The sequence below is a fragment of the Vanacampus margaritifer genome, unplaced genomic scaffold, assembly GCF_051991255.1.
Source record: "Vanacampus margaritifer isolate UIUO_Vmar unplaced genomic scaffold, RoL_Vmar_1.0 HiC_scaffold_46, whole genome shotgun sequence".
In the NCBI taxonomy this organism is placed as follows: Eukaryota; Metazoa; Chordata; class Actinopteri; order Syngnathiformes; family Syngnathidae; genus Vanacampus; species Vanacampus margaritifer.
This window is the reverse complement of record NW_027520756.1, coordinates 15557-23334: the sequence shown is the minus strand read 5'-3', so window position 1 is coordinate 23334 and position 7778 is coordinate 15557.

The following is a 7778-nucleotide window of genomic DNA, read 5'->3' as shown; positions in this document are numbered from 1 at the left end:
TCATTGGGAGACTTTGACACCTGGTAGCCCGCCATTCATTTCAATTGGGCATTTTGACCATTCATTCCTATGGGGGAATCTCTGTGATTCGAACCCGCGCCTCCAGTGGGGACTGCGACCCGAGCGCAGCGACTTAGACCGCTCAGCCATCCTGACAGCTCTTTCCTTCCCAGGTTCATTGGGGGACTTTGACACCTGGTAGCCCGCCATTCATTTCAATGGGGCATTTCGACCATTCATTCCAAAGGGGGAATCTCTGGGATTCGAACCCTCGCCTCCAGTGGGGACTGCGACCCGAGCGCAGCGACTTAGACCGCTCGGCCATCCTGACAGCTCTTTCCTTCCAAGGTTCAATGGGGGACTTTGACACCTGGTAGCCCGCCATTCATTTCAATGGGGCATTTCGACTTTTCATTCCTATGGGGGAATCTCTGGGATTCGAACCCGCGCCTCCAGTGGGGACTGCGACCCGAGCGCAGCGACTTAGACCGCTCTGCCATCCTGACAGCTCTTTCCTTCCCAGGTTCAATGGTGGACTTTGACACCTGGAATCCCGCCATTCATTTCAATGGGGCATTTCGACCATTCATTCCTATGGGGGAATCTCTGGGATTCGAACCCGCGCCTCCAGTGGGGACTGCGACCCGAGCGCAGCGACTTAGACCGCTCAGCCATCCTGACAGCTCTTTCCTTCCCAGGTTCATTGGGGGACTTTGACACCTGGTAGCCCGCCATTCATTTCAATTGGGCATTTCGACCATTCATTCCTATGGGGGAATCTCTGGGATTCGAACCCGCGCCTCCAGTGGGGACTGCGACCCGAGCGCAGCGACATAGACCGCTCGGCCATCCTGACAGCTCTTTCCTTCCAAGGTTCATTGGGGGACTTTGACACCTGGTAGCCCGCCATTCATTTCAATTGGGCATTTCGACCATTCATTCCTATGGGGGAATCTCTGGGATTCGAACCCGCGCCTCCAGTGGGGACTGCGACCCGAGCGCAGCGACTTAGACCGCTCGGCCATCCTGACAGCTCTTTCCTTCCCAGGTTCATTGGGGGACTTTGACACCTGGTAGCCCGCCATTTATTTCAATTGGGCATTTCGACCTTTCATTCCTATGGGGGAATCTCTGGGATTCGAACCCGCGCCTCCAGTGGGGACTGCGACCCGAGCGCAGCGACTTAGACCGCTCAGCCATCCTGATAGCTCTTTCCTTCCCAGGTTCATTGGGGGACTTTGACACCTGGTAGCCCGCCATTCATTTCAATTGGGCATTTCGACCATTCATTCCTATGGGGGAATCTCTGGGATTCGAACCCGCGCCTCCAGTGGGGACTGCGACCCGAGCGCAGCGACTTAGACCGCTCAGCCATCCTGACAGCTCTTTCCTTCCCAGGTTCATTGGGGGACTTTGACACCTGGTAGCCCGCCATTCATTTCAATGGGGCATTTCGACCATTCATTCCTATGGGGGAATCTCTGGGATTCGAACCCGCGCCTCCAGTGGGGACTGTGACCCGAGCGCAGCGACTTAGACCGCTCGGCCATCCTGACAGCTCTTTCCTTCCCTGGTTCATTGGGAGACTTTGACACCTGGTAGCCCGCCATTCATTTCAATTGGGCATTTTGACCATTCATTCCTATGGGGGAATCTCTGTGATTCGAACCCGCGCCTCCAGTGGGGACTGCGACCCGAGCGCAGCGACTTAGACCGCTCAGCCATCCTGACAGCTCTTTCCTTCCCAGGTTCATTGGGGGACTTTGACACCTGGTAGCCCGCCATTCATTTCAATGGGGCATTTCGACCATTCATTCCAAAGGGGGAATCTCTGGGATTCGAACCCTCGCCTCCAGTGGGGACTGCGACCCGAGCGCAGCGACTTAGACCGCTCGGCCATCCTGACAGCTCTTTCCTTCCAAGGTTCAATGGGGGACTTTGACACCTGGTAGCCCACCATTCATTTCAATTGGGCTTTTCGACCATTCATTCCTATGGGGGAATCTCTGGGATTCGAACCCGCCCCTCCAGTGGGGACTGCGACCCGAGCGCAGCGACTTAGACAGCTCGGCCATCCTGACAGCTCTTTCCTTCCCAGGTTCATTGGGGGACTTTGACACCTGGTAGCCCGCCATTCATTTCAATTGGGCATTTTGACCATTCATTCCTATGGGGGAATCTCTGGGATTCGAACCCTCGCCTCCAGTGGGGACTGCGACCTGAACGCAGCGACTTAGACCGCTCAGCCATCCTGACAGCTCTTTCCTTCCCAGGTTCATTGGGGGACTTTGACACCTGGTAGCCCGCCATTCATTTCAATGGGGCATTTCGACCATTCATTCCTATGGGGGAATCTCTGGGATTCGAACCCGCGCCTCCAGTGGGGACTGCGACCCGAGCGCAGCGACTTAGACCGCTCGGCCATCCTGACAGCTCTTTCCTTCCCAGGTTCATTGGGGGACTTTGACACCTGGTAGCCCGCCATTCATTTCAATTGGGCATTTCGACCATTCATTCCTATGGGGGAATCTCTGGGATTCGAACCCGCGCCTCCAGTGGGGACTGCGACACGAGCGCAGCGACTTAGACCGCTCGGCCATCCTGACAGCTCTTTCCTTCCCAGGTTCATTGGGGGACTTTGACACCTGGTAGCCCGCCATTTATTTCAATTGGGCATTTCGACCTTTCATTTCTATGGGGGAATCTCTGGGATTCGAACCCGCGCCTCCAGTGGGGACTGCGACCCGAGCGCAGCGACTTAGACCGCTCGGCCATCCTGACAGCTCTTTCCTTTCCAGGTTCAATGGGGGACTTTGACACCTGGTAGCCCGCCATTCATTTCAATTGGGCATTTCGACCTTTCATTCCTATGGGGGAATCTCTGGGATTCGAACCCGCGCCTCCAGTGGGGACTGCGACCCGAGCGCAGCGACTTAGACCGCTCAGCCATCCTGACAGCTCTTTCCTTCCCAGGTTCATTGGGGGTCTTTGACACCTGGTAGCCCGCCATTCATTTCAATTGGGCATTTCGACCATTCATTCCTATGGGGGAATCTCTGGGATTCGAACCCGCGCCTCCAGTGGGGACTGCGACCCGAGCGCAGCGACATAGACCGCTCGGCCATCCTGACAGCTCTTTCCTTCCAAGGTTCATTGGGGGACTTTGACACCTGGTAGCCCGCCATTCATTTCAATTGGGCATTTCGACCATTCATTCCTATGGGGGAATCTCTGGGATTCGAACCCGCGCCTCCAGTGGGGACTGCGACCCGAGCGCAGCGACTTAGACCGCTCGGCCATCCTGACAGCTCTTTCCTTCCCAGGTTCATTGGGGGACTTTGACACCTGGTAGCCCGCCATTTATTTCAATTGGGCATTTCGACCTTTCATTCCTATGGGGGAATCTCTGGGATTCGAACCCGCGCCTCCAGTGGGGACTGCGACCCGAGCGCAGCGACTTAGACCGCTCAGCCATCCTGATAGCTCTTTCCTTCCCAGGTTCATTGGGGGACTTTGACACCTGGTAGCCCGCCATTCATTTCAATTGGGCATTTCGACCATTCATTCCTATGGGGGACAGCGACTTAGACCGCTGGGCCATCCTGACAGCTCTTTCCTTCCCAGGTTCATTGGGGGACTTTGACACCTGGTAGCCCGCCATTCATTTCAATGGGGCATTTCGACCATTCATTCCTATGGGGGAATCTCTGGGATTCGAACCCTCGCCTCCAGTGGGGACTGCGACCCGAGCGCAGCGACTTAGACCGCTCGGCCATCCTGACAGCTCTTTCCTTCCCAGGTTCATTGGGGGACTTTGACACCTGGTAGCCCGCCATTCATTTCAATGGGGCATTTCGACCATTCATTCCTATGGGGGAATCTCTGGGATGCGAACCCTCGCCTCCAGTGGGGACTGCGACCCGAGCGCAGCGACTTAGACCGCTCGGCCATCCTGACAGCTCTTTCCTTCCCAGGTTCATTGGGGGACTTTGACACCTGGTAGCCCGCCATTCATTTCAATTGGGCATTTCGACCATTCATTCCTATGGGGGAATCTCTGGGATTTGAACTCGCGCCTCCAGTGGGGACTGCGACCCGAGCGCAGCGACTTAGACCGCTCGGCCATCCTGACAGCTCTTTCCTTCCCAGGTTCATTGGGGTACTTTGACACCTGGTAGCCCGCCATTCATTTCAATTGGGCATTTCGACCATTCATTCCTATGGGGGAATCTCTGGGATTTGAACCCGCGCCTCCAGTGGGGACTGCGACCCGAGCGCAGCGACTTAGACCGCTCGGCCATCCTGACAGCTCTTTCCTTCCCAGGTTCATTAGGGTACTTTGACACCTGGTAGCCCGCCATTCATTTCAATTGGGCATTTCGACCATTTATTCCTATGGGGGAATCTCTGGGATTCGAACCCGCGCCTCCAGTGGGGACTGCGACCCGAGCGCAGCGACTTAGACCGCTCGGCCATTCTGACAGCTCTTTCCTTCCCAGGTTCATTGGGGGACTTTGACACCTGGTAGCCCGCCATTCATTTCAATGGGGCATTTTGACCATTCATTCCTATGGGGGAATCTCTGGGATTCGAACCCTCGCTCCAGTGGGGACTGCGACCCGAACGCAGCGACTTAGACCGCTCAGCCATCCTGACAGCTCTTTCCTTCCCAGGTTCATTGGGGGACTTTGACACCTGGTAGCCCGCCATTCATTTCAATGGGGCATTTCGACCATTCATTCCTATGGGGGAATCTCTGGGATTCGAACCCGCGCCTCCAGTGGGGACTGTGACCCGAGCGCAGCGACTTAGACCGCTCGGCCATCCTGACAGCTCTTTCCTTCCCTGGTTCATTGGGAGACTTTGACACCTGGTAGCCCGCCATTCATTTCAATTGGGCATTTTGACCATTCATTCCTATGGGGGAATCTCTGTGATTCGAACCCGCGCCTCCAGTGGGGACTGCGACCCGAGCGCAGCGACTTAGACCGCTCAGCCATCCTGACAGCTCTTTCCTTCCCAGGTTCATTGGGGGACTTTGACACCTGGTAGCCCGCCATTCATTTCAATGGGGCATTTCGACCATTCATTCCAAAGGGGGAATCTCTGGGATTCGAACCCTCGCCTCCAGTGGGGACTGCGACCCGAGCGCAGCGACTTAGACCGCTCGGCCATCCTGACAGCTCTTTCCTTCCAAGGTTCAATGGGGGACTTTGACACCTGGTAGCCCGCCATTCATTTCAATGGGGCATTTCGACCTTTCATTCCTATGGGGGAATCTCTGGGATTCGAACCCGCGCCTCCAGTGGGGACTGCGACCCGAGCGCAGCGACTTAGACCGCTCTGCCATCCTGACAGCTCTTTCCTTCCCAGGTTCAATGGTGGACTTTGACACCTGGAATCCCGCCATTCATTTCAATGGGGCATTTCGACCATTCATTCCTATGGGGGAATCTCTGGGATTCGAACCCGCGCCTCCAGTGGGGACTGCGACCCGAGCGCAGCGACTTAGACCGCTCAGCCATCCTGACAGCTCTTTCCTTCCCAGGTTAATTGGGGGACTTTGACACCTGGTAGCCCGCCATTCATTTCAATTGGGCATTTCGACCATTCATTCCTATGGGGGAATCTCTGGGATTCGAACCCGCGCCTCCAGTGGGGACTGCGACCCGAGCGCAGCGACATAGACCGCTCGGCCATCCTGACAGCTCTTTCCTTCCAAGGTTCATTGGGGGACTTTGACACCTGGTAGCCCGCCATTCATTTCAATTGGGCATTTCGACCATTCATTCCTATGGGGGAATCTCTGGGATTCGAACCCGCGCCTCCAGTGGGGACTGCGACCCGAGCGCAGCGACTTAGACCGCTCGGCCATCCTGACAGCTCTTTCCTTCCCAGGTTCATTGGGGGACTTTGACACCTGGTAGCCCGCCATTTATTTCAATTGGGCATTTCGACCTTTCATTCCTATGGGGGAATCTCTGGGATTCGAACCCGCGCCTCCAGTGGGGACTGCGACCCGAGCGCAGCGACTTAGACCGCTCAGCCATCCTGATAGCTCTTTCCTTCCCAGGTTCATTGGGGGACTTTGACACCTGGTAGCCCGCCATTCATTTCAATTGGGCATTTCGACCATTCATTCCTATGGGGGAATCTCTGGGATTCGAACCCGCGCCTCCAGTGGGGACTGCGACCCGAGCGCAGCGACTTAGACCGCTCAGCCATCCTGACAGCTCTTTCCTTCCCAGGTTCATTGGGGGACTTTGACACCTGGTAGCCCGCCATTCATTTCAATGGGGCATTTCGACCATTAATTCCTATGGGGGAATCTCTGGGATTCGAACCCGCGCCTCCAGTGGGGACTGTGACCCGAGCGCAGCGACTTAGACCGCTCGGCCATCCTGACAGCTCTTTCCTTCCCTGGTTCATTGGGAGACTTTGACACCTGGTAGCCCGCCATTCATTTCAATTGGGCATTTTGACCATTCATTCCTATGGGGGAATCTCTGTGATTCGAACCCGCGCCTCCAGTGGGGACTGCGACCCGAGCGCAGCGACTTAGACCGCTCAGCCATCCTGACAGCTCTTTCCTTCCCAGGTTCATTGGGGGACTTTGACACCTGGTAGCCCGCCATTCATTTCAATGGGGCATTTCGACCATTCATTCCAAAGGGGGAATCTCTGGGATTCGAACCCTCGCCTCCAGTGGGGACTGCGACCCGAGCGCAGCGACTTAGACCGCTCGGCCATCCTGACAGCTCTTTCCTTCCAAGGTTCAATGGGGGACTTTGACACCTGGTAGCCCACCATTCATTTCAATTGGGCTTTTCGACCATTCATTCCTATGGGGGAATCTCTGGGATTCGAACCCGCCCCTCCAGTGGGGACTGCGACCCGAGCGCAGCGACTTAGACAGCTCGGCCATCCTGACAGCTCTTTCCTTCCCAGGTTCATTGGGGGACTTTGACACCTGGTAGCCCGCCATTCATTTCAATTGGGCATTTTGACCATTCATTCCTATGGGGGAATCTCTGGGATTCGAACCCTCGCCTCCAGTGGGGACTGCGACCCGAACGCAGCGACTTAGACCGCTCAGCCATCCTGACAGCTCTTTCCTTCCCAGGTTCATTGGGGGACTTTGACACCTGGTAGCCCGCCATTCATTTCAATGGGGCATTTCGACCATTCATTCCTATGGGGGAATCTCTGGGATTCGAACCCGCGCCTCCAGTGGGGACTGCGACCCGAGCGCAGCGACTTAGACCGCTCGGCCATCCTGACAGCTCTTTCCTTCCCAGGTTCATTGGGGGACTTTGACACCTGGTAGCCCGCCATTCATTTCAATTGGGCATTTCGACCATTCATTCCTATGGGGGAATCTCTGGGATTCGAACCCGCGCCTCCAGTGGGGACTGCGACACGAGCGCAGCGACTTAGACCGCTCGGCCATCCTGACAGCTCTTTCCTTCCCAGGTTCATTGGGGGACTTTGACACCTGGTAGCCCGCCATTTATTTCAATTGGGCATTTCGACCTTTCATTTCTATGGGGGAATCTCTGGGATTCGAACCCGCGCCTCCAGTGGGGACTGCGACCCGAGCGCAGCGACTTAGACCGCTCGGCCATCCTGACAGCTCTTTCCTTTCCAGGTTCAATGGGGGACTTTGACACCTGGTAGCCCGCCATTCATTTCAATTGGGCATTTCGACCTTTCATTCCTATGGGGGAATCTCTGGGATTCGAACCCGCGCCTCCAGTGGGGACTGCGACCCGAGCGCA